The 19957-nt window shown below is 41.2% G+C and overlaps 1 protein-coding gene and 1 long non-coding RNA gene across 2 annotated transcripts in view; one reads left to right on the top strand and one right to left on the bottom strand.

Moving 5' to 3' along the window:
- LOC139611042 (uncharacterized) overlaps nt 1-19957 on the top strand; it is a 108775-nt gene that overhangs the window by 4212 nt on the left and 84606 nt on the right. The gene's annotated exons all lie outside the window — the stretch shown is intronic.
- The window catches only part of cntfr (ciliary neurotrophic factor receptor), a 230217-nt gene that overhangs the window by 200473 nt on the left and 9787 nt on the right, over nt 1-19957 (bottom strand). The gene's annotated exons all lie outside the window — the stretch shown is intronic.

The following is a 19957-nucleotide window of genomic DNA, read 5'->3' as shown; positions in this document are numbered from 1 at the left end:
CCAAGTGTGACTGCTTCCTTTCCAACTTTGCAAAAGTGCTGTTTTGTGTTTTGGTCTTGAAATGGATGAAGGTGCAAATGCTGCTGTGTCACATTTTAAGATATGATGGGGCAATACAACATGATATACAGTAGAGTTATAACTGAAATAGTGTCTGATGAATGCAATCTGATAAATTGCTTTACCGAAATATATGTTTTTTTTAAAATTTGCGTCTCTCTTCATTGTATGAATTTACTGTTTAACTCCCCACCCCCCCAAAACCCATCCCCACATGATCTGCCTTTAGCTGCGGATTTGTGGTGCTGTGTGTTCACATTGTGTCACTCCAGACAACAACATGGTGCTGTCGTCACACGTCACTGTGATTGGCACAGCTGTTTCGGAGAGATGAGACCCGCCATGTGACAAGCTAAGAGTGTACTCATTAATCAGCACAACCTCCGGTTTCTATTCACCTTCACCCAGCCTTTTTGCACTTTGCGCTGCTACACATCCATGAACCAAAATAGCAAGGTGCACTTGGTGACGCCCACACACCCAAGACCTACTGCTCTGCATTTGTCCTTCCACGATTTAAAATAGGGCCCTAGATCTAAAATGCATAGTTGAAGAACTTGTTCTTAAAGGTTAGCAGCTGGGAGATGTAAATCACCAGCCAACTGAAATTAAATACAGTGCACAGAGCGCCCCACAGATCAGCTTGGCAGGCTGAAGAGTGACTGAAGAGTGACAGCATCCCTAGGCAATAGAGGAGAAAGAGGAGATACAGAGATGGAGAGGAGGTAGTTAGAAAAAAAAAAGAAGGCAAAACGACTGGCAGATTGATAAAAAAAAAAGACTGTCATTTCTGTTGGGAGGTGAATAAATAGATGGATGAAAGTGTGCTGGGAATGGAACAGAAAGGAGGAGTTGGATGAGTGAGGTAGCGTGCCAACGTCTAAGTGAACTGTCACCTCCCCTGGACTATGTGTGACTGAGAGAGGAGTCAGGGTTAAGGAGAAAACAGGACATAAAAATGGGAAGAGCAAGAAAGAGAGAGCAAATGATTGGAAAAAAAAAAAAGAAACAAGGGCCAAGTGGGACTAAGCAGGATGACATACACTGTCAAAGATGGGAGAGATTGATTGCAAGGCCAAGTGGATGCATACCAAGAAAGATCAAAAGGGGGTAGAGGGAGAAAAAGAGAGAGACGACGGGAGAACAAAGACGAAAAACTGGACGAAATCGGGCTTAACTGCCGATCAAAAGGAGGGAGGGAGCAAAACGAGGGATAGAGACCGAGGGGAGGGAGACTCAGAGAGCAAAATGGTGTGAAATTGACATGAAAATGAGGGGACGCTTGGGGAAAAGCCAGCACGCTGTGACACCTGAGGTTTGCGAGGGTTTAGGGTAGGTTGGCTCAGCACGATAAGATAACTGCCACCTTATCTGTGGCCGTCAGACTGCAAACACACATACATGCACACAAACCGACATATGAACACAAATGCTGTCCGCACACACAGTTTCCTTTGGCGGGGGAAAAGCAGACACGGACAAAATGCTGTTGGACGATTGGCAGACAGGTGTTTGGGGATGTGACTGGAATTGACACAGATGGTTATTTGTGTGCGGTTGGTCATTTGTGTGTTGTTTTGTGCTTATAGGTGTGTACGCTGTACATACAACAGGGGTGCTGAACTTTTTTAACAGAGGATCAGGAATGAGGCATTTCTTTAAGTTTGATTTGTGTGTTGTGACAGTTGAAACCAAACTAATGAAGTAATGTTCAGGAAGGACTGGAGCATGTGGACTCAACCAAAGCAGGTTTTGTATTAAACACATCCATGTTCTGAGTTGTGGTCCAAATCCTCCTTGCAGGACGCCATACTTGTTTATATGTGTGCATGACTTGTTGTGCAAGTGTGTATTCTTACATTACGTGTGCGAGCAGAGTTTGTCTGTGTCTCTGTGTCTGTGTAAGATGTCGTGACAGTGAACATCGATCGAGCTATTGGTCCTTAAGTCTTGGTCCAGGTTTTTAAGTGTTTTTAAGAGACACGCTGTCTCTCATCATGGCTTGTGTGTAATCAATGTTTCAGGGAGGCAGGGGTGGCTGTAGGGGGTAGCAGAAGCGTATACTTAGACCATCGTGAGATAAAACAGGCTGAGAGAGAGTGAGGAATGAAAGACTGAGAGCCATAAAAGAGAATAAGAGCAAGGCCATTATGAGAGAATCAAAGACCCTGATGACAGAGTTGAAGCGTTTTATATTGCATAACAATGTTGAAACATTATGTGCTGTATTAAAAGGGAGAGAATGTGTGTAATTAATTGTAATTAAAAAAAATAGCTGAAGTAAACTACCACAAAAACTACCACAGACTGAATTCAACTAAATTATACAGTGTGTGTATCACAACGTGTTTTTATGTAGCCTATTTACTGCAAGATTATGTACTTAGTCTTGATTAGATAATATTGTAAACATGACTGGCAATGGCAACATTTTTTTTTTTTTTTTTTTTTTTTTTTTTTTTAACACAACGGTATTGTTAACAATTGTGAGGACTGTGAATCTTGATGGACAGAAATGTGAGAATCAACTGAACACACAAATAGACCCATGTGAAATCCCGTGAGCCGTTACCCATATGGGATATCTCCTCAAACCATTCACATCACTTCACAAACATACCCACAGATGTATACTGTCCGAGGGGACAAATAAACTCCAAATATATGTGTATATATATATATATATATATATATATATATATATATATATATATATATATATATATATATATATATATATAACAAATACCCAAAGGGGATCAGTGCCATTTAGATTCATATTATGAAACAAATCAACATCGTCACACACCATCATTACTTTGGCGGGGAGTCAGGGACAGAGATTGGATTTTTATACCCTGGTTGCTTTGACGTGAAGACTGTGAGAGCCGGTCGGTCATCTAGAGCCATAAATGTTAATTAACAACCTTAGCTGCTGGACATTCATTTCCTGCTATAGCCAAAAGGGAGGACTCATAAAAAATAGGGTGCACATGCACATGAGTATGTCATCACGCGCGTGTCTGTGTGTGTATAAGAGAGAATATTGCTGTACATGTCCTCATGTGTGTATAAGAGTGCATGGGTTTCTCTTTGTGTGTGTTGCAGCATCATGTGTGACAACGTGTTAACGCCTGAGTGTTCCAAGGACAAGCGCTGATGAAAACTGTCCCAAAGGCCCCTCTGTCCTTTTCTAATACGCCTAATAAGCCGTCAGCACACACCATAACTAGCTGGTCACACCATGGCAACATAATAAAGCCGCACAGGGACAAAGTCAGGTAAAAGTCACACCATGGCCACATATTACAGGAGTACACACACACACACTAGATGGGGAGACATCACAAATAGCAGTAAAGGACGTAGGAAAAGTAAAAATGACGCATGGACTCAGACTACAGCTCTGTGTGGCTGATGCTATGACATCATAATACAGCTGTACAGACCAACATAAGATGAAGGTAGCACTATGACCTCATGATAAGGCTATAAATAGCCACAGTAAAGATGACTAAGGTGACTCAGATGTATCACAATGACATCATTAAATGTTCATAAGTGAGCATTAGGTGGAAGATGGCACGATGACATCATGAGATGTTTTCAGTCTCCATCACTTTCAGTTCATGTCTGTACTGAGTACAGTTGAGTGATGCTTTGTTGCGTCAGGCTCAGAGCCACCTGGCCAGAGGTGACTATAATGGCAGAATTATCATTTCACATGAAGCCAGAGATGGCCACGACTGGCTCCATGTTAAAAATGGAACTTTTAGCAGTTCTGTTGTTAATGTTACCAGCTGCTACTGTAAATTTTTTATTTATCTGTATTCTCTTTAGTCCTGTTATTTTAAAATCCTAGTCTGGTTTGGTGAAGCTGGCTAATTAATGAAGATGAAAACCAAGCTATGAACCCTACCAGTATTCGCTGCGGAAAACAGAGCTAATGGAGACGAGCCATAACTCTCTCTTTCCATCTCACTGTCGACGCCTCCCATCCTCCCCGCTCTCTTCTCCCCCATCAATCAATCCATTTATATATTTCCTCCTCATCCACCCGCTCCCCTTATCTATCTAAATGTATTGTAGGACACCACCATTTCAGGCCGGTGTAGTATTCTGACCATGAAGATGTTTTACAGCCCCCCCCCCCACCCCCTGCTCTTCAACCTCACCTTCCCTAAACAGATAGGAGAAAAACCCCCATGTTGGAGTCACGGTTCAGTGGTTTCTAATTATGTGCTCACTGTTGGAGCCTGGTCAGAATATTTCATATAGACCCATGAGAGAGAGATAAGACAGACAGGAGGCTATGAAGGAAGGAGGGAAAGATTAGAGAAGCAAGAGAGAGGCAGACAGAGAGAGGATGAAGTAAAGCAACACACACCATACAGAAAATAAATGCAGTTCAGTTATTGTTTATATTGTCCAGGAATGACATTAGACAACTGAACGGCAGAATGGCAGAGGAAGCTAGACTGAAAGGGCAGGAAAAGAAAATGTAGTTCGTTCTAGATTCATTTATTCTTACACTGCAATAAAACATCTCTAAAATCTGATTGAATAATATTTATGGTGTGCTCAAAACATGTTTTCCATGTAGTTGTCACTGTCTAACCAAAAAAAAAAAAAATGTTGGCTCCCTGTGTGATTCTAGTGTTAACATTAAATTGAAGTTATGGTTAGGATTTTACATGAGCAGCATAACGGAAACGCTTGTGTGACCTTGAGGGGATGTATCATGAGCCTGCAAGTGATAAAGACACAGCATTTGTGTACTTTTAGGTCATGTGTTGTGCATTAGTTTTTTTCCTGCATATGCCAAAATGTCCTCCTTTTTGCTGTGGCTCACATCCCACATGAACACAAATGCTGGAAAAGCTGGAACTGATAGTGTGACAGTTAAGGGCCTCAAATTGTTCATGCAGCTTTTAAAAGCGGTTCGGTCTGAACACATTTTGAAAGCCCAGTCCCACAACAAAGAATCACAGCAAATTTCATCTCAGAATATTAGTCTGTAGGAGCTTGGTGACACAGTGATGACTTCTGTCACCGGTTAGCCAACTGCTAACATGCTAGCTAATCAGGAACAAGATGGCACAAGTATATCAAATATAGCTTGTTTCTGTTTTCTCTCCACGAGGTCACTTACTCACCCAGGAATCCTGTTCTCTGAAGTTGTAGCTACACAATTTCATTCAATGAGAAGTTTTATTCCAGAGCGAAAAACGCTCTATGAACTAACAGGCTTTCTAACTAATGCTAATTGTAAATTAGCAAGCTTGTTAGCTGGTTGGCTAAGGGGCTTGCTATTCAAAAGATTTATTTGTACCAGCTACTCTTACCTGTTTGCAAACTATTCCTCTTTTGTGGAGTGCGGGATGTTAGACAAAATGGATGGTGCAACAGAGCTAATAAGCTATGATAGCTTCCTCCATTTTTAACTCTCCGGCCCTCCGTTCCCTTTAAAGACTGTCCCGCTTGCTGCTGGTTGCCACTGTTCTCCGCATTTAAACTCACTAAGAAAAATTGGTGCAAATTAGCAAATCCACCGACATCACTGTTTCTATTGGATTACATTTATTTTGCCGTTTGTGACTAAGGCTTTAAACTAAATTAGTCTTGGCAATTTTGACCAAAACAGTATAAATGAATCTTGGTGATCATTCATTTATGCTACCCACGCATTTGCGTACATAGCCTTGCCCAAACCCAAACCCAAACTCACAGCTTTTTGATCACACGATAAAAGGTCAAAATGTCACCAGACTCTGCCTTTTGGTAATGAAACAATAATTAGGAGGACTTCTTGACCTTGCAAGTACAGTTAAATGTGCCACAGACATACACCCTCAGCAAGTCAGACACACATGCACACAGAGGCTCTTAAATGACTGGTGTCATTAATGTTGGTGTGCGGTTGCCAGCTGTAATATTTCCTGTGGTCATTAGACCATCTGGTGGCCTGACTCCCCTCATATCTCTATCTGTCTCTCTCTTCTGTCTCTGCCCGTCTGCCTAGATGTGCCCCTCAGCCCACATCTTTCTGTTTCTCTACAAATGTGTTTCTCTATCTTCACCTGTCTTTGTTTCTCTTTTAGCTTCAGTTTCTCAGCGTGTGCCTCTCGCATACACTATGTTGGCCACACTGTTTTTTTTTTTCTTTTAAAAAACAGTATTTTCGCTCACTCTCATCCTTGTGCAGCCTCTCACTACCTCTTGCCCCTGACCACTTCATCCATCTGTCTGTAATAGCAACCCATTGATGTATGCAGCCATTTTCGTCCTCCAATATGTTAATTGAAGAGATCTTGAATCTCAGCTATGGAGAGGTCAACATCCCTTTAAAGCGTCATCATTGCTGTAATTATGGCATTCTTGGCGAATATAACAGAACACATAGGGTTTCATCCAAATACAAAAAGGCTGCTAAGATATCCTTGCATATAGCTATTAGATAAAAATGGAAATTTAACAAACATGTAATTTTTTTTTTTTTGGAAGCCCACAGAAATTGCAGATGTAATAACACACATGGAAGCTTTCTTATGAATGTGAAAGTGAGTTTGGTCTGACTTTGTTAGACTGAAGTTTGCTACTTTAATACAATTACAAAACACACAGCTGCTACATAATCATTTGAAATATAAAACATGGTGGATATAGAGAAAATATTAATATGTAACAGAAACATAATAAAGCAGAATTAGTTTTCCCCTCATGTCTCCACTGGCAACTAGGTGTTTCAGAAAAAGCACAGATACAGAACAAGTGTTTGGTGAAGTGACTTCTGTTGCATATTTATTTTGCCTTAGCAAAAGTAAGGCATCACAATTACACACTGATGTGATCAGTTTCATCATCCATGACAGAAGTTGCAACAGGAGCCAGAACATTTAATGCATAGTTCTGTGATCATGGGTCTAAACTGACTCCTGTGCAAACACCTATTTAAAGACAGAATCAGCCACAGCCGTACGTATACAGTAGATTCCCATACATGTGAATGCGCACAGTCTCAGAGAAACAGCTTTGGATGTTGTGTTGTAGCTTTGCCTCGATCCCTGAATTTCTCTCTATGCTTTTCAGGTTTGTCCTGATCAATAAAACCTCTCAATACGTGCCACTCTCATTTAGCAACGTATTTGAAAGCATAATTGCCACTATTTATTCAAGCAACAATGCACGCACACAGTTGTCTAAAATTCACTTCAGTGGTGAGGTAATCAGACTGGCAGACTGAGCGGATTTTACTGAGTTTTAACACATATTTTATGCATTTCTCATTCTTAAACTTAAACTCTCCTCCTTCTGCTTCTGTCTGTCTCTTTGTGTCGCACCACATGAGTGAAGCTAGAATCCGATTACTTTAGTTTCACGCTGGTGATAGTTGTTCGCCTCCTTTGCTCCCTACATATTTAATGAAGTGCACATGTAGCCATATTATAGTCTGTAACATAACTCAGAATTAAATATCATTCACAATAGGGACATAGAATTATTAAATTGATTAGTGATTTTTAGAAGTGAGAAATGTATGTTCTTTGAGGTGATATTCAGGGTTTTGGTGACGTGGTTTTTATTGTTTATCTCAATGAGCAGGCTGTGATTTATTTTGATCTCTGCTGACTGCTGGACCTTACAGTCTGTGGTTTAGTTGTTATAAAGGTTCAACAATAGAAAGGACATTTTATTTGATGATAATATTGCTGCCACTGCTTCTGAGTTTGAATTTGCACACTTTCATGCCCCACACTGTCTTTGACTATACTTTTACTCATAATCAATCACAAGAACCCTCATGGCTATTATTGACGTGAAAAAAAGCCAATAAGCTAAGTCAAAAGTACCAAAAATAACTATGATACAAGAAAGGGTGCTTTCACAATTTAGACACTTTAGTCTCAAGGAGGCAGCAGATTGCTCTGCTTCTCAAATATAGCATTGTCGATCAAAAATAGAAAGAAAGCAATTGAACCATTACCATAGAAAGACCATAACAGAGAGGGCAATTTGTTCTAACAGCGGGCAGGAAAATTGTTCTTCCCCTTTGCTGTTATCGCTTAAATCTTTAGCAGACAAAAAAGCGGGTGTAATCTCCATCCACACTCCATTCACCTCTGAGACAGCAGAAAGAATCATGTCTGTCTGCTTTTGTCAGGTTCAAATACAACAGCGTGCCCTTTTTGTATTTTCTTTTTTCACAAGGAGGGTCAAGCACTAGGCAGTCCTATAGTCTAATAGAAAGAAATGGATATTGGACACTTAAAAAGGCAACAAGCAGTAGATGCATGTTCTTTGTATTATCAAAATGCTTACAAATTAGGTCACTGGCAAATAATTTTAAAGCCAAATCTGATTTTAGGTTAAATCTTAGCAAAATGTACCATTAAAAAAAACAAACAAAAAAAAACAAAAAAACAAAACAGTCCAACAAAGGCAATTTATACTCAATAGATTCCATCACAAAAGAAAACAATTTCTGCTCAATAAACATCATCAGAGGGTCAGTCGTGCCACACTTCTGTCCCTTTTTATTTGATGTGGAGGGAAAGTCAACTGAGCACAAATGCTACTTTTTGGCAGCATCCTGCATGTTCACAGGTTTAAATGCACTGACACAAGGAAACTGGATTTCATTCTAAATCAGAAGCATCGCCAAAATATCAGCCTTTCATAAACTTAGACTAACAGCCTTGTTCCCCTCTTTAAATACATATTTTATGTGTTACACCTTGTGATTTGAAAGGATTTGAGTAGGAATTTTGTCAACACAGGAACGTGTAATCCTTCATTTGTGTGCACATATGAATAATACAAATCAAAACTGAGTTATAATGGTTCCAGATGACTGGAGCAGAATGATACATGACATGGTGACCAGACTTTCATTGAATCATTTCAATCTTAAAAAAAAAAAAAAAGACACCTCATCTGCCCTTTGAAGCATATTTACAGCCCATATCTCCATATTTAGGGTATCATACATTTGTGCTTTGCAACTCTGCACCTCCAAGACAAGAGCATCCAGCCCACTCCATCCATCCACCTTCCATCCCTCTTAGCAGAGGGTGGCCTGGACTCTACATAATAAAACTGTCAGTGCCTCATGGCAGGGAGTGCACTGCTTTTAAAGGGAATTAGAGGGGATGATTTGATTGGCAATGACTGATGCCAGCCTCTCACACACACCCACTGATAATGCATTCTTCCTGAGCACACTCACACACAAACCCACTGTTTTTCAAATGTGCCACAGGTGTGTTCTGTTCCTTAAATAATGAAAGTAGTTTGCTCTGTCTCAAACACTAGTCTTGTTTTTATCAAATGAGATTAGGTGGATTGCCAGGAGTCAAGAGACATGAAAATATATCAGAGTACAGTCCATTGTGTCCTTGAAAATCCATTTAAAACAAGCTTTACATATTGCAGCACGGCATTGGAAGCTGAAAAACAGTACAGTGCCACAACTATCCCAATCCATGTTAATTTAGGGAGGCCAAGGGCAAGCTTAAAGCACAGGCATTTGCATTTAAAATGAGACAGGCTCTTAGCTGTTAGCTTGACCACTAAATCACCATAAGTTAGTTTTCTGAGAAGCCGTGACGCAAAATCCAGTTTCTTAGTTCACACTACAAGAACGATTTCGAGTCAGAGCTCCACAACATCTCAGGGTACAATGTAAGCACAATCTGTGTACGCTGCTGCAGGCGGCGACTACAGAGCTGGTGTGTGTTTCTAAGTTAATGTGTGTGCTGCATTGTGGGAATCCTATTCCTAATGGGAGTGTCACAGCCCCGTGAGAATCCCTTATGCCAGTCTTTTGAACATAAAGCCTTCTAAAAGCCTCTTGCACATGAAAAACGATTGGAGGAGCTAAGTCAAGCACAGCCCCGAGCACAAAGTGAGACTCATAGTCAAAAAAAAAATAATGATTTTTTTTCTTTATTCCAATAATATTCATAATCCTCCCTGACTGAGGTTATCTTTAGTGTATGTGTGTGTACATTATATTTAAACAACGCTATCGTGTACTGTACATCAAAAGGATATTGCAGGAGCCTTGGGTGCATTAGCAGTAATATGAATGTCAACAAACTGAAAGCAGAGTGTGCTTAACATTTCACATTATTTTTCCCCCTCTCTATCTTTTCTGTTCTTTATGTCACTGCTCCTTGTACAAATTTTCCTAAAATAGCAGGGCTGAACTAAGACTGGTTTGTCTCATAGTGAAGCTAATTTAGTCATGTGTTGTGGCCAGGGATGTCGAATCAGCTGATACTGTTCAGCTCATGACATATTCGAGGATATGGAGATGGTCATTGTTGTCAGAGCAGGGATGATGTGGGGATCTTTTGAAGATTTGGAAATCAGGCTTAGTCAATTAAACTGCTTCCCATAAACTTCATTCACAGCCCTTTATCAGTGAAATTAAACCAGTGCAAAAGCCACTCGGGAGCTCTGACTCAGCAGAATGTGTGTAATATGTTGGTATTAAGACCAGAGCATAGAAGATTTGGGATTATTTTAAACTAATTAACACCCCTCCAGCCAGTCAGGATGGGGTGCAAGCCGAGGCCACGGAGCTATTTAGGAATCATGCCTGAGAGGATATACGTCACTGTGAATATGGTGGTGATGCAAGGAGGTGCAGCCATCTACCAGTTAGTATCATCAGAGTATTTATAATCAGTTGTTGTTGTTGTTTGTTAATTTTCTGGCTTGTTCTCCAATCAGCGAGACATGTGGCAGCAGTGCAGTGCATACAGTCCTGCAGATACAGGTCAGAAGCCTCAGTTAATGTTTACATCAAAGATCAAAATGTGACTCAGTGACTTGTGACTGTGGCAAGATTGTTGGTGCCAGAGGTGTTGGAATGAGTATTTCTGAAACTGATGATCTCCTGGGATTTTCACACACACAACATTCTCTAGAGTTTTTGCTCAGAATGGTGAGAAAAAAAAGAATCTAACAAATCCAGTGAGCTGCAGCACTGTGAATGAAAACACCTTGTTGACGAGAAAGTTCAGAGCAGAATGGGCAGACTGGTTCAGGCTGACAGATAACCACTCTTTACAACTGTGTTGGGCAGAAAAGCATCAGAGTAAAGAACAGGTTGAGCCTTGAGGTGGATGAGCTACAGCAGCAGACGACTACGTCAGGTTCCTCTCCTGTCAGTCAAGAACAGAAACCTGAGGCTGCGGTGTATACAAGCTCACCGACACTGGATGGTTGAAGACTGGAGAGACATAGCCTGCTGTGACGAATCTGAATTTCTGCTGAGGCAGCAGATGGTAGGGTCAGAGTTTGGCGTCAATATCATGAATCCATGGACTCAACCTGCCTTGTGTCAATAGTCCAGGTTGGTGGTGGGGGAGATTGTTTTCTTGGTACCCCATGGGCCCCTTAATACTAATCAATCACTGAATGCCTCAGTCTGTCAGAGTATTGTTGCTGACCATGGCCACAGTTTACCATCGTTTAATGGCTACTTTCAGCAGGATAATGTGTCACCAAGCAAAAGTCGTCTCAAACTGGTTTCATGAACATGACAATGAGTTCAGTGAACGTCAGTGGCCTCCTCAGTCACCAGATCTGAATCCAGCAGAACACCTCTGGGATGTGGTAGAGCAGGAGATTGGCAACCTGAATGTGCAGCTGACAAATCTGCAGAAATGATGTGATGCAATCATGTCAACATGGGGCAGAGTCTCAAAGGAATGTTTCCAACATCATGTGGAATCCATGCCGTGAACAACTGTAGCTGTTTTGAGAGCAAACAGGGACCCCACACAGTATTAGTGTGGTGTTCCAAATAAAGTGCTCAGTTAGCATATGTATATCTGATCATAGTAATCAGCTAGGTCGTCATTCTCTAGATCTAAAAATTTTAAGTGGGATGAATTAACAAAAAAAAAAAAACTAACAAAAAAAACTTACCATGCAACCATAGCCTTATTATAGATGCACACACACCCACACATCCTTGTTTTATTACATCTGTGGCGACCTGTCTAGCCCCTCACCATAACCTCACCCATCTCAACAAAATGCCTAACCCTAACTCTAACCTTAACCCTAAAACCAAGTCTTAGCCCTCAGTCATTTAAACTTGTGCAGTCCAGCATTTTGGTCCTCACAAAGCTGTTGGACTCCACAAATACAGTGGGCTTCCTGTTTTTGGACCTGACAAATATAGTAAAACAACCCCACATGCCCGCACACATTCACACACACACATAGCATATGCTGTGCAACTACCATCTTAAAGAGGCTTTCCAGTCTTGACAACTCAATTTTCTGATTATTATAACATAATCACGGCAGTTAATAGGCATTCTCATATTTCATTTAGGTTTTTATGAAAAAAAAAGCTAGTTTGAGGCCATATTACTTCTAAGTAGGCAATTAAAACAAATTGCTTCTAGTAACAGAGAAATATGGCTGCTTATGATAAGTTCCATATGGACTTTTCTTCCTACATTTCTGTCTTTTTGAGCTACCAGTCAGTGGATTTATGCCATAGTGGAGGGTTATGAATTATACCACTGACACACACACACACACACATTTAAATGGAAATACCAGTGCGATACACTCATACCAGTGCACAGAGCCATACATTCTATGGCTTAACACTCATTAAAACAGATTTTGTGCATGCACATACACACACACACACACGGACAGATGCAAAGCCACACACTCACACTTTCACACAGACACACGCAACTCGTCAAGTTGAGCATAACCGAAGGGCTTCAATATGGATTTCACACTTGAGCTAAACCTCCTTAACTTTCCTCAACAATATGGACGCCTCAAGCCATGTCAGCTCCCCCACTGCCACTACAAACAGTCACTTATTCTTTACAGATAATGTTCTCCCTCTGGTTTAAAACCTTATTCAAGCACATTGTTTATGGAGGAAGGTCTGCGGAATATTTCAGTGTCTATATGGCATCACGCATCTGCTTAAATGGACTGAGACAGGATACTGCCTGACATTTTTATAAGCTGCATTCAGTCCCACGATGTTAAAGGCATGGACCCACTCATCTTTTATCTTATTTTAACAGTAGCATTGGAACCTGGGTGTAATAGAAAAACCAGACAATTTAAGGTGCATATTATATGAACTTATATGATAAAAATATGGTAAATTAAAGTATGAGTTTTTCACCATAAACTGGTTCCAGGTCGAAATATGAACGAGACAGTCATGACATTGAAATAACAAGACACTACATCTTCCTCAGCTAGGGGATAAAACATTGTTGGCCTACACGTTGCTCTGTCTTTCTTTTTTCCTCACTCGCATTAACTCACATGAAATGTGATACTTCCCAGACTCCGAGAGACAGAATATGTGGGACCATATAATGCCCATGACCAATAATGCATCAGGAATGTGTTGTGAGGAAATCGAGGAATTTGTCATGGGGAGGGAAAACCGAACGTGCGGCAGGAAATTGACCGATTGTTCAACATGCCTTCGCAGTGAAATCCAATCTACTCCAAACACACACGCAGGCGTGCATACTGGACTCTCAAACACGCACTTTGCGCTCATGCTTTTACACAAGCACATGTGCACTTACAAACTGGGCAGTGTCTCAATGTCTCATTGCAATCTGTTTTTCAGCACAACACTGTAGGTCAGTTCGTTGTCTGAAGGCCAAAATTCAAACTCACATGTGGATGAAACAGTATCGAGCTAGAAATGCCGAACTCCCTCACAAATACACACACAAAAAAATGGCATCTCATCGACAACCAAACATAATGTTACCGAAATTGGGACACATGAGGCTAGTTCTAGTTGTGCAGGTGGCTGTTCGGGGCAATCATAGAGCCCACAGATGGAGCATGTAAAGGTTGCATCTGGAGGGAGAGGTGACAGACGGCTAGCATGACCGCCGCCTCTGGGCTCTCTGCTGATGGGTCCATTGGTTCTCAAGTGTGTCCTCTCCAGAAAAACATAATGAACGCAGCAGTGGCTGAAATCACCTGAAGGCTTTTGGACATGATTTTGAAATTTGTATGTGGTGAAGCTAATGACAAAAATGAACGCACTGCGTTACTGTTTGTCAGTATGTTTTAAATAAATATGTTTCAAATGCTATAACAGCATGGTATAATCAATAATGGCTGATATAATCATTTTAAAAGATGGAAAAAAAAACAGTATGCCGAAAATAATCAGAGGGAATGTGATGAACAATCTGTGAAGGAGCCATTAAAAAAAAATTATCTCACCTCAAAATAAGCCACAATAACAAGATGGCAAGCTCTGATAGAACTGCACTCAATAACAGAAATGAAATGACAATAAGAACAAGATGGCAGAAAATAGTAGGTTGATCGCCATGCCCATGAAATGACAAGGGAAATAAAGAATAAATTAAAATACGTATCCCTAATGAGTGGGATCGCACAGAAACAGATGGTGTGTTCAGCTGCTGTTTGGAGCAGGGTTTTTATCCACCAGGCATCGGTTTATTGGCCGTGGAACTGTGGCGCTTCAGGCAGCCAGTTTACATGCTCTGTCCAGTTTTGTTTTTGCCAGAGTTGCTTCCATGTTGATAATTTCTGGAGATCGATGAGACACATGCGCCGCCAAGTTGACCTCTTATGCCATTTTGATGGGCGCTATGACTGTGAAAGCCAATCCAGTTTTCTAATTTTGGAACATGTTTGTGATTTAGAAATTGAAGTTACGCAAAAGGCTACTGTCACACACACACACAAACTTTCACGATGAGCAGACGTGGGCCACACACCTGCAGACTGTGGCACGCAAATACACAGTGTAACAAAACATATGGTAGATGCAATTAAAGAAAAAGACACAGACACAGAGACGCACACACACACGTACACAAATGGAAGCTGAAGTCATTTACAGTGTGTGAGGTTATTCTACTTTTTTTAATCCTTCCTGATAAGAGACTATTTTCTGCTCTGCCTCCATGTCAAAGATAACTCAGTGGTATCTCTCGCTCTCCCTCTCTCTCCCTCTCTCTCTCTCACACACACACACACACACACACACACAGATATACACAGAGAATGAGATCAGTCACGTTCTACCTGGGGGAAGATGCTGGGAAGAGACAAATGATATCTTACCTCTGACAGACCAGTGGGTGCCTCTGCGTGTGTAGGTGACACAATGTGTGTAGGTCTGCCAGTGTGTGTCATTGTATGTGACACCACTGTGTATGCATGTGTCTGCATGGACCATATGTGAAGAAGTGTATGTGTTCACACCGACGAAGCGTGTTTTTTTAAAAAACTGTTGTTGGAGCATTTAGTTGACACATGTGCCTGTCTGTGTGTGTTTACATGCTTGCTGCCTAATATAATATGTGTGTGTGTGTGTGTGTGTGTGTGTGTGTGTGTGTGACAGCATGACTGTTTACTGTGCGTGTGTGTGATATGCCTTCTTAGCCACAGGTGCTGAGAGATGCTGACACTGCTTACAGAGAGACACAGTGCAAGAGAATGAGTTTATTTATCTCTCTCTGTTTAGTTCGCACACACACGCACGCACGCACGCACGCACGCACGCACAGGAACTCGGAAAGACAAACAAAAGTGCCACAGAGCTGCACAGACACACAAACAGTCAGACACACTTGTGCAGAGAGGAACATGCCCGCAAACAGACAAATAAACACTCCTGCACACAACACACATCTGGGAGGAGTATGGGATCTCAGGCTCCTCGCCAAGGTAAACATAGGAAATTGCCAGCCTTGACATTTTTTGGTGTTGAACGAGGCTTCTCAAGGTGACAGCTTTCGCTGGGTGTTAGTGGGAGACGAGGATTGGTGCTGCTTTACAATCAACGCCCCGTCATTCACTGTCTGTGTGCAAGCGCTTGTGTGCGGATGGGAACATGCGTGTGTGATAGTTCAGTGTGTGTTTATGCGAGTGTTGATAATTGTGCCAGACAGGGTAGAACAGTGTGTTTCGATCGCATCTGGTAACATATGCTGTTTCATGCATGGCTTTCTCCGAACACTAAAACTGTTGCTTTTATTTATTTATTTTTTTTCATAAAAGTGATCACAGTTAAATACAGAAGTTTGTTAAAGAAGAAAATAGTTTTCTGATCCACGCTGTGTTTTTTAATGTGCTTTGTTTTATGTAACATGTTTGAAATGAGTTCGAAAATTCAAAAGATAAAATGATTCACTGGCATAAAAGCGAGCTGTAATCAGTCTGTAAATCAATATTTGAGTGTGTGGAGAGAAATTTGCAAGAGCAAAAACAAGTTTCAAGATTGAATAACAGCAGGAGTGCGAATGCAACTGATGTGCTGAAGATGCAAAACACATAATCTCTCTAAATTTAAGGGTGCGGTGATGCGTCCTTTGCCCACTATCTTCAAAGTAGCACACACACTGTTTTGCACATTTTTGTATCTGAAAGTGAAAAGCAGAGTAAAAAAATATTCTGTAAGGTTCAGGTTGCCTCACAGAGTCAACCCTGTGTGTCTTTTCATGGCATGCTATCTAAAAATGATTAGCATGTACCCTTTTCACATTCTCAGGTGCTTAGAGCTCAGAGAAAGTGTAAGAGCACATTTTGAGGCGAGTGCAAAAAACACTTTTTATTTTAATCTGTCCCTGCACACGCTCACACCTTGAATTGCAGACTGATTATAGCTCAGTTCTGTTTCATGCTTATTCACTGTCTTTAATCAACTTCCGCAGTGTAATATTGTGCATTTCTCTGTAAGTGTCTGTGGTGCGTTTTTTTTTTTTTTTTTTTTTTCTCCACTCTCTCTGCCATGCAAAGCCAGTTTACAGAGGATACCACTATCTCATTTTGTGTCTGTGGATGTCTTTCGACAACACAAAGGAACATAAACCGGTTATGTAAATAATCCCCCTTCATTCACTCCCTGTCTTTTATGTGCTGCAATCGATCTGTTACAACTGTGTGTGTCTCTTTGTGTGTTTGGATGTAACACCAAAGACCAGGTGTAGATGAAGCCTTTCCTTTCGCCTTGACTCACTTTTTCTGCAAAGTTGAAAACATTATGGACAAAAGAATAATGTCCATACATCTGCAAGATATGTGAGCAGATTCACAGATAGAACCACAATAATTGGCACAAGTAATAACACACTGACAGAAGTGATGATACTAAGACAATACAAAACATACTATATACAAATTTATAGCTTATTTTCAAAACTATGCAAATGTTAAATTGATGTACACACATAAATACTGTCTTCTCCCTAGGACACTAATTGGGTAACACGGTTACCACTGCTGTCTGCCCCCTCATAACTCAACAATACTACCTCCCACTAACATATTGTGAAATCTCAGTGTTTTAGACCCACAACTGCGAGAGCAAACAACTAACCTCATAGTCACTGACAGCATTCAACCCACAGTTGCTCCTTTCAGATTCACTTGTCAGATTCAATTAGGTATGTCTCTTTAAGACTTATATCCGCCGTGACTTCGGGCTAGATGAAGAAACGCCCATTCACTTCATTTGATCAAGAACCCCCCTCCCCGCCCCCCGCCTCAAGGTTTTGCATCAGGATGTGATGGCGGTGGTACAGCTCTTGTGTTTGTAATTGTAATTTAGTTGCATGCATAGCCTTTAATCAACCCACCTCCGGCTCTCATTCATTCTGTGTTGTGTGTTCTTACATCCTCAGTCTCATATAAAATACTTAAAGGCTTTTATGGCAACTCCGGTTGCCATTAAGTTCAAGGAATTTCCTGCTCGAGCACTGAAAACACTACAGGCACTGAAAACCACGGAGACATCCAGTGAATCTTGATTCTGTTCTCTTCATAAAGTGAAAGTTAAAATCATGAATAGACTAAAAAGATCTCCAAAAAAATAGCATTTAAGCACCGTTTCTTAGCTGTTAGCTGTTAGCCACAGAACCTGCTTAGCTAAACATTAATGTCTCGTAAACACAAATAATTTCTAACTGTCAGACCAATCACTGTTACCTCTAACATTACTACACTTGACTTAAATCAGCATCAAAACATTTTTTGAGATTACTCTTTTTACGCTCTTAGTCATAATTTACACACAGCTAATCCCCCTGTGGACCTCCATGATGGAGCCAGACGGGGTTGCTAGGCAATTTGTGATGCGGCTGCAAAGTTTCTATTAGAGCCGCACAGAGGGACTGACAGGTCTGTGCAATATATTAAGACAGAGTGAGAATATCAACCATTGTAGTCCTGGGTCAGGGTCACTTGTGTAGAGATTACGCCGCTCTCATAATTTCATTCTGTTTATTTTCTCTCCGCCTCCTGTCTATCGACCCCTTCCTTATTTTTCTTCTGGCTAAATCCCCAGACAAGGTGGCCCCCCTGCCCTCCACACACTGTCTCTTTGATTCACCCTAAATTTTCTCTCCCCAGTTTCCCTTTTTCTCTTCCAACTCCCTTCTCCCCTCTCTTTCGCTCTATTCCCCCCTCCCTCCTGTCTCTTTACTCCTCTCCCTCCGTCTGCCTGCAGTAGCTACCCAATAAAGGATGTTGTTAATATCATTAGGCAGACTTCCTCTCCGGCCCAGCGCCCGGCCCACTCCCTTTCAGCCATAATCAAGCGTGCACACTAACTATCAAAGGAGACATCGCTAATAAACTACCACAGTGGAGTGGGAAAAAAAAACAACAAAAAAACCCCAGAAAAAACACACGTACGCTCCTGCAGAGAACATACTGTTGGGTAAGCGCAGTGAAATAAATGTGTGCGTATTGAAACTGAGGGGACGGGTGGGGTGGGGGTGGGGGTGAGGGTGGAACTGTTGGTGCGGGTTACCCAGACAACACTAATAAAGTGTACTCCAAAGGCTAGCACAGTCTAATGCAAATCTGCCACTTAAGTATACTAAATTAATTGGGGTTGAGGGACATGTACACAGCCAGACATAGCTAATAAAATGTGCTTTCAGAAGAGGCAAATACTGTCAGTTTAGTTGGTTTTAATGGGAAATAGAGGGGGGTTGGGGGGTGGGGGGGTCAACTGCTGCTTCCTGTTGCACTGCAGTCATTTGCTGTAAATCATCACTAAAACGGGAGCACATATTGTCAGCTGCATAGCATGAAAGTGTTCTCTCCTGACAGCCGAATGCTACAGTGCATATATCACCACTTAAACATGGTCTAAAGGGAATATGTGATGCAATGCTGCGAGCACGGAGCACTACGTTTAAAGAAGAAAAAGAAGGGTGGGAGGCCGATGACATGAGGGCTGCTACCAAAGCATGCCGCACAAAAAGCACAGATTCTCATGCAAGCACAGGCAATTATCTGTCTAAATGCAGGGAGGAGGTTTCAAGTACACGCATTCATCATCCCATTCATTGTAAAGACACAGATGAGACTGTCCAAGTTGTAGAAGTCACATTTTAAACGGCGCTATGTCTCCATTCTTTCAGCTTTCTGATAAAAAAAGAAAAAGACTTTTCCTTCTTTTTTAACCAAACAAATGCTCATTATTCTGTTTACTAGCTGGCTGAGTGGATTAAGAATTTCTTTTGAGTGTCTAACTGTATTTCTGGTTTATTAAATCTTGGATCTCATTTCTGGAGAACTGGCAATTGTTTCTGCTTGGGTATATTAACATTGCACTCACTGAACTAATTGCCCAGAGCTGGGGAATGACATGCCAGATGGGGGAACAACCATGATCAGTGCAAGAATCATACATGTTTCAAACAAACCCCTGGGGTAGCCAAAGTTATCTGGAAGAGAAAATAGTGAACGGTAAAATTATTACCCATGTTTCTGCCGTCTTCCTTTTCCTCTGCAATGAGATATCTTCATCGACATTTCAGTCTGGCTCAGTTTCGCTGTTATCTCCAAATAATGTGTTTTAAATCATGTGGTGAAA

The sequence above is a fragment of the Trachinotus anak genome, unplaced genomic scaffold (assembly GCF_046630095.1).
Source record: "Trachinotus anak isolate AG129_WGS33_773 ecotype Australia unplaced genomic scaffold, CSIRO_AGI_Tana_v1 ptg000028l, whole genome shotgun sequence".
In the NCBI taxonomy this organism is placed as follows: domain Eukaryota; kingdom Metazoa; phylum Chordata; class Actinopteri; order Carangiformes; family Carangidae; genus Trachinotus; species Trachinotus anak.
This window is presented reverse-complemented; position numbering and strand designations above follow the sequence as displayed.